This window comes from Lampris incognitus, chromosome 16 (genome assembly GCF_029633865.1).
Source record: "Lampris incognitus isolate fLamInc1 chromosome 16, fLamInc1.hap2, whole genome shotgun sequence".
Classification (NCBI taxonomy): Eukaryota; Metazoa; Chordata; class Actinopteri; order Lampriformes; family Lampridae; genus Lampris; species Lampris incognitus.
Window position 1 is genome coordinate 5,176,029 of NC_079226.1, and position 6,000 is coordinate 5,182,028.

Genomic DNA, 6,000 nt, shown 5'->3' on the forward strand with positions numbered 1-6,000 from the left:
TACTACATTTTATTTTATGTCATTATTTACTTTCATGTATGTTTTATAACGACCGTCATATACTTGTACTGTCGCTTTAAGAAAGAGGTCTTGTGGGTACACGGAAGAGGGAACGCGGGAGAGGCCATTTTTGTTTTGTGGGAGGAGTCTCAAGCAGCGATCGAGCCGAGCCACGCGTGTTTCTTACCGTAGCACAGGTTTGCTGATTGAGGAGAACTTAACCTTGAGTATCCCTGTAAGAAGATACTGCAAGCTGTGGGATAAAATACTTGTTTATCCTTTCTTACATCGGAGTCCCGTGGACGGTTTCTCCTTCTAACGCACACGAGTGAAGTCCGGGTAATGGTTGAACTTCGACCCCCACGTCCGTAAGAAACACCGCTCCCGCTGGAGGACTGAACGTTTGTCGAAGGGTTTGAAACCAAAATAAATGGCAAGGTGGGCCAAATAGAGTCCTGTGTGTCCCCCCTCCTTCCTTGATCATGATGATGATGATGATGATGATGAGAGACTGAGGGCCCCCCACAACACCTGGGGCCCCACCCAAAATAGAACACAACGCAGAGCTAATGATGAGAGTGACGGGCATGCAGCAGGCTGACCAGCAAAGAACAGCATAGGACTGCCCCCGTTACACCTCTTTCCTCTAACCTGCTGTGTCGTGACCTTTTAACAAGTGCACTTTCCACACGGGTGTTTCAAAAGCACGTCAATACTGTCGCGGTTTTTCTATAGCCCGGATAACTATGGATGGAGGCGGGGACTTTTAGGTGCGACAAACCGGGCTTCACCACCGTTAGCTAGATAGCTGCGCCAATGCTAGGGCTAGCCTGCTAGTTAGCTAGTTAGCCGTGTGCTAATGGGTTAGCAAGCTCACCTTGGGACCAGGGCTGGTGATGGAACAGGGCGGCTGAGCTCTAGGCGGGGCGGGAGATGGATGGCTGCTCTCCGGGGTGCGTGTCTCTCTCTCTCTCTGTACTCTGGCTCCGGTGTGACCGGGTGAATGTCTCTCTCAGTCTCTCTGGGGAAGCTCTCGGGGGTAGTCAGCTAGCTACAGGTACCGAGGCAGTCTGCTGCTAACACTACCACTGCTAGCCACCGTATCTACTGTCTAGCCCAGGATACGCTAGGTTTCCCTGCTCTATCCCACGCTAAGGTGACAGTCTACGATATGGTTACTAAACAGCTCTGGCGCTTTGTCTCTCCCGCGGTGTCTAATATAGTTGCGTCTGTGACAGCGCGAGCTAACCTGTGATTGGTCCTCTAGCTGCACGAGCCCAGTGCAACATTCCAAGTACATCCCCAGGCATTTCCCACTACACTGCCCCTCTCCAGGACTGTTGACTCCCTTCAACATAAATGAACAACAGACTACAAAGATCAGTCTGATTAATCTAACACGATAAACGGGACAGAACACCCGCGAAATGAATCAGGCCCGGAACAAAGGGCGTCAAACAAATGTGGGTGGTCGCTATCCATACTGGACTCTTGTGACTAGCCTAGTAACCCCCAAGTCAACTAGTCACGTCCGTCAAAGTTAGTCTAGGAGCCAGGCGGGCCTCCGGACTGGCCGGCCCCGTCTGGTGGTGTACGGGAGATGGGACTCAGCGGCGTCGGCTTCGTCTCCTTCTGGGTCAGGGGCGTTGGACTGCCCGCCCGGAGCACAGGCTGCTGTCCCACGACGTTGGGTGATTGTCGACTCGCCGGAAGAGTAGCTGGCAGCAGTGTGTTGGAGCGGCTGGAACCGAGCCGGGGAGCCTGGTGTGCTGGGTCCTCCATCGTCGTTTGCGTGGAACAGGTCCTCCAGCCGGAGATCAAGGTCTTCATCGATCTCCTCCTGCTCTGTCACTCCTTCGTACTCCTCTGTTCTCTGCGCCCCCGGCTCCTCCATGTCAGCAGCGGGAGGACCTCCTTCAGGTGTTTCCTGCGGCCCTATGGCTGGTGCTGGAGCAGACAACAGAGCATGGCGCCTCCGCTGAATCCAGACCGGCACGTCGTCTCTCTGTGGGGCCTGAAGCTCCTCTTCCGCCTCCACTAGCACGCCGAGGCAGGCTCCTTTCTTCAGCCTAACTTCTTTCGGCATCAGGTTACACAGTCGCACAGGGACGTGTGGGGCAACGTTGACCAACACACTGCCAGATGAAACTCCCTCGGTGAGGCCAGCAGGCTCCAGGACGGCGGAGATACCTGCCTTGGGGCTTTCCACCACACCCCAGACGTCCTGCTCGCTCTCCGCTGATAGTGTCAAAGAGTCCTGCAGCAGTACGCGAGAGACGGCGTACTCCCCCACGGACGTACCCACGATAACTGTGGCCACTGGCTCCCCTTCGACGTAGACCTGGCCTCCCCCGGATACAGTGACATGAGCGGCCAACATGAGATCTAGGCCCAGGAGGAAGGGGTCGCGGATGGGCGCGACGAACACATCCCATTCGATGGTCTTGGGGCCCAAGCGGATGGTCACCCTATACTTCGGGGTTTCAGCCATGTCTTTACCCTCTTCAGCGTTACGCAGAATGGCGATTCCGACGCTCGGCTGGTCGGCCAGATTTAATCGTTGGAATGTGTCTCGGGACATCACCGTGGCTTCGGCCCCTGTGTCAACGATGCACTTCAGCTGCAGGCTGTTCACGGTGATGGGAATGACGAGACTGGGTCCATTCCCCGAGGCTCGGCCGAGATTGACTGATGGCTGCTCGCTGACCTTCCTCGGAGCCCTCGGGCTTGGTGACCGTGAGTTACACTCTCGCTTGAAATGGCCCTCCTCTCCACACTGGTAACAGGTCCCTTTGCTGCGGGAACTTGGGCTCGGGGACCGCTGCGCGCGTTGCCCCGTGTGCGCGTAGGTAGCCCGCTCAAGCGTCCTTCCCCGTTCCACTCCTACTTGTTCTTTGGCCATGTACCGCTCGATGTTTAAGAGCACCTTGTTAATGTTGTCGATGCCACTGGCCAGGGTCTTGAGCTCGGGGGTGCTCATGCTGTCTCCTACCGGCGGAGGACTTGGAGAGCTATCGCGACGCCGCTCGTCTTCCCATGCTACTCGCCGGATTCTCCCTTTTCCTTCAACCTCTCGCCCCAGCGTCGCTTTAAAGTCATACTCGCGTGCCTCAACCTTCCTGATTGCTTCAGCTAGTGTTTTGGGTTCTGCCCCCAGGACTTCATACGCGATGTTTTGGTTCTTCAGCCCGCGCAGAAAGGCTTCTGCAGCGTAGGCCTCCTGCAGTGTAACACCAACCTGCGGGTATGCCAGTGTGACAAGTCTCCTCACTTCCTCGCCAAACTCATCGAGGGTCATCTCTCTGGCCTGCTTAACCTCGCTGAGTTTACGGCGCGCAGTTCCCTCAGGCAGCTCTTTACCGTAGCGGCAGCGTAACTGGGTGATGAGCGCGTGGTAGTCATCTTTTATCGGAGCCGGCTGCGCGATGACAAAAGACATGGCGTTGTCCCTCAGTCGGAGATACAAGGCGTCCAAACAGGTCTCGTCGGTCCAGCCCCTCTTTCTCGCCATCCGTTCGAATGGTCCAACGAAACTATCCCAGTCGCCCTTACCATCAAAAGTGGCGAGGAGCTTGATGTCATTTTTCCGACTTTGAAGGTCTCCTGTCTGGCTCTGTTGACCTCTAGAGGAACCTGCCTGCCCTCCAACGCTGTCATCCAGCAGGTTTCGGCCGCCGTTGCTGTCCAGGGACATTTGGCCACCCTGCATCCCGTCGGGGGGTGGTACTGCAGTCGCTCCATTTTTTCCACCATGACCGATCGGAGTGCTGGTAAGTGGTGCGGGCTCACTGGGTCCATTTCCTGTATAGCGCAGGGCTGCTGGGGCCGCTTTGCTGCTCGGCCTGGCTGGCGTCTCCTCGTTGCGCCGGTCGCTCAAGTTAGCCACTGCGGCCATAGCTGCTGGCAACAGGTGATCAGCGCCGTCTCGCTGTCTGGCCCCTGGGTTCTCCCGGGCCGGGGTGAACTGCGAGAGTAGGCTCATGTCTTGCACCGTTCTGCTAGTTCGTTCTCCGAGCACAGCCCCTGCCGACCCTACACCACTATCGCTTTGAGGGCTACTAGGAGAAACCCCTTGCTTCACTACTTGAGCGATGGGCGACAAACCGGGAGGCTCACCTTGGATATCTGAACGATGACGGGCCCAATCGGTGCGCTGAATGGGAGGTGTGGGGGGACGAGATCGCTTAGCCACCGCTTCCGCTAGTCCATCGATACGCGCTGTGAGGGCCTCCATCTGCATCTCTATCTGGCGTTGCATCTTAGCCTGGGTCTGGCGTTCCATGTTTTCCATCTGGCGTTGCATCTGAACCTGGGTCTGGTTCATGGTTTCCATCTGCGCCAGGAGGAGCTTCATCCAGGCGTGCTCTCCGGGGTCTTCTGTCCCCACACCAGCACCATCCAGACTCAACTCAGACTGTTCTTTTACATTTTCTTTGTCCTGTGACATTTTTATTTTTCCACTGATTTACGTGACTACTGAAGAAATTACAGTGCTTCACAAAATGGCTTCTTGCTAGCTGGGTTAGCTCACAGTGTGCAGGCTGAATTATGCCGCCATGTGACCGGGGCAGGATCCTCCGGTGTTGAGATTATGGCGAATCCCAACCTTTTATCCCACTTCTGACACCACTTGTCGCGGTTTTTCTATAGCCCGGATAACTATGGATGGAGGCGGGGACTTTTAGGTGCGACAAACCGGGCTTCACCACCGTTAGCTAGATAGCTGCGCCAATGCTAGGGCTAGCCTGCTAGTTAGCTAGTTAGCCGTGTGCTAATGGGTTAGCAAGCTCACCTTGGGACCAGGGCTGGTGATGGAACAGGGCGGCTGAGCTCTAGGCGGGGCGGGAGATGGATGGCTGCTCTCCGGGGTGCGTGTCTCTCTTTCTCTCTGTACTCTGGCTCCGGTGTGACCGGGTGAATGTCTCTCTCAGTCTCTCTGGGGAAGCTCTCGGGGGTAGTCAGCTAGCTACAGGTACCGAGGCAGTCTGCTGCTAACACTACCACTGCTAGCCACCGTATCTACTGTCCAGCCCAGGATACGCTAGGTTTCCCTGCTCTATCCCACGCTAAGGTGACAGTCTACGATATGGTTACTAAACAGTTCTGGCGCTTTGTCTCTCCCGCGGTGTCTAATATAGTTGCGTCTGTGACAGCGCGAGCTAACCTGTGATTGGTCCTCTAGCTGCACGAGCCCAGTGCAACATTCCAAGTACATCCCCAGGCATTTCCCACTACAATACACAATAATGTCGACATGCGGCCGCTCTGGTGGCCGGGCGGAAGGAACCGCTCGTCACGTGGCTGGGAGGTTCGTATCCCGGACTCGCCGTAACCGGTCCCGGCCGGAGCGTCCACGGGGTCAGGCGTTCATTAGACCACCCTTACCCGAGGGAGAGTGGGCGTAGATCGGTGTAGTGTTCGGGGACTCGTCGTTCTCCAGCGACCCCTCTGGCCCACCCGAGCGCCTGCAGCCAAGCAACTGAAAGCGTTCCCCCTACACCTCCTTCGCGGCCTGAAGGTGGCGCAATCCACGCGAGGAGGCTTCAGCGTGTAAACTATAGCGAGAGCAGCCGACACGAGTTGGAAGGAGGCTGGTGTTACGACTATCTCCTTCCTGTTGAAACGTGAGCCAGGGGAGTTACTCCACAAGAGTTCCGGCCATATGCCACTGGGTTAATCGGGTGGGACAAGGGGAACAACTAGAAATACATTTATAAGTAATGTCGATATGCATGTATAAAAATACTGTAACGTGCATGGATAAGTAGACACGTTGGTCCGGGACTAACGGGTCGGACCCTCTAGTCGACTGGTTAACGTTGTCGCTTGCGGAGCGGGAGACACAGGTTCGCGTCCCGGCCATGGCGACGTTCTCCCAGACTGCCCCCCCCCCGAATTCGCTACAATACATACACCGCGTAGCGGTCTATTCCGTTGCCTACCAACACGGGGATCACCGGTTCGAATCCCCGTGTTACCTCCGGCTTGGTCGGGCGTCCC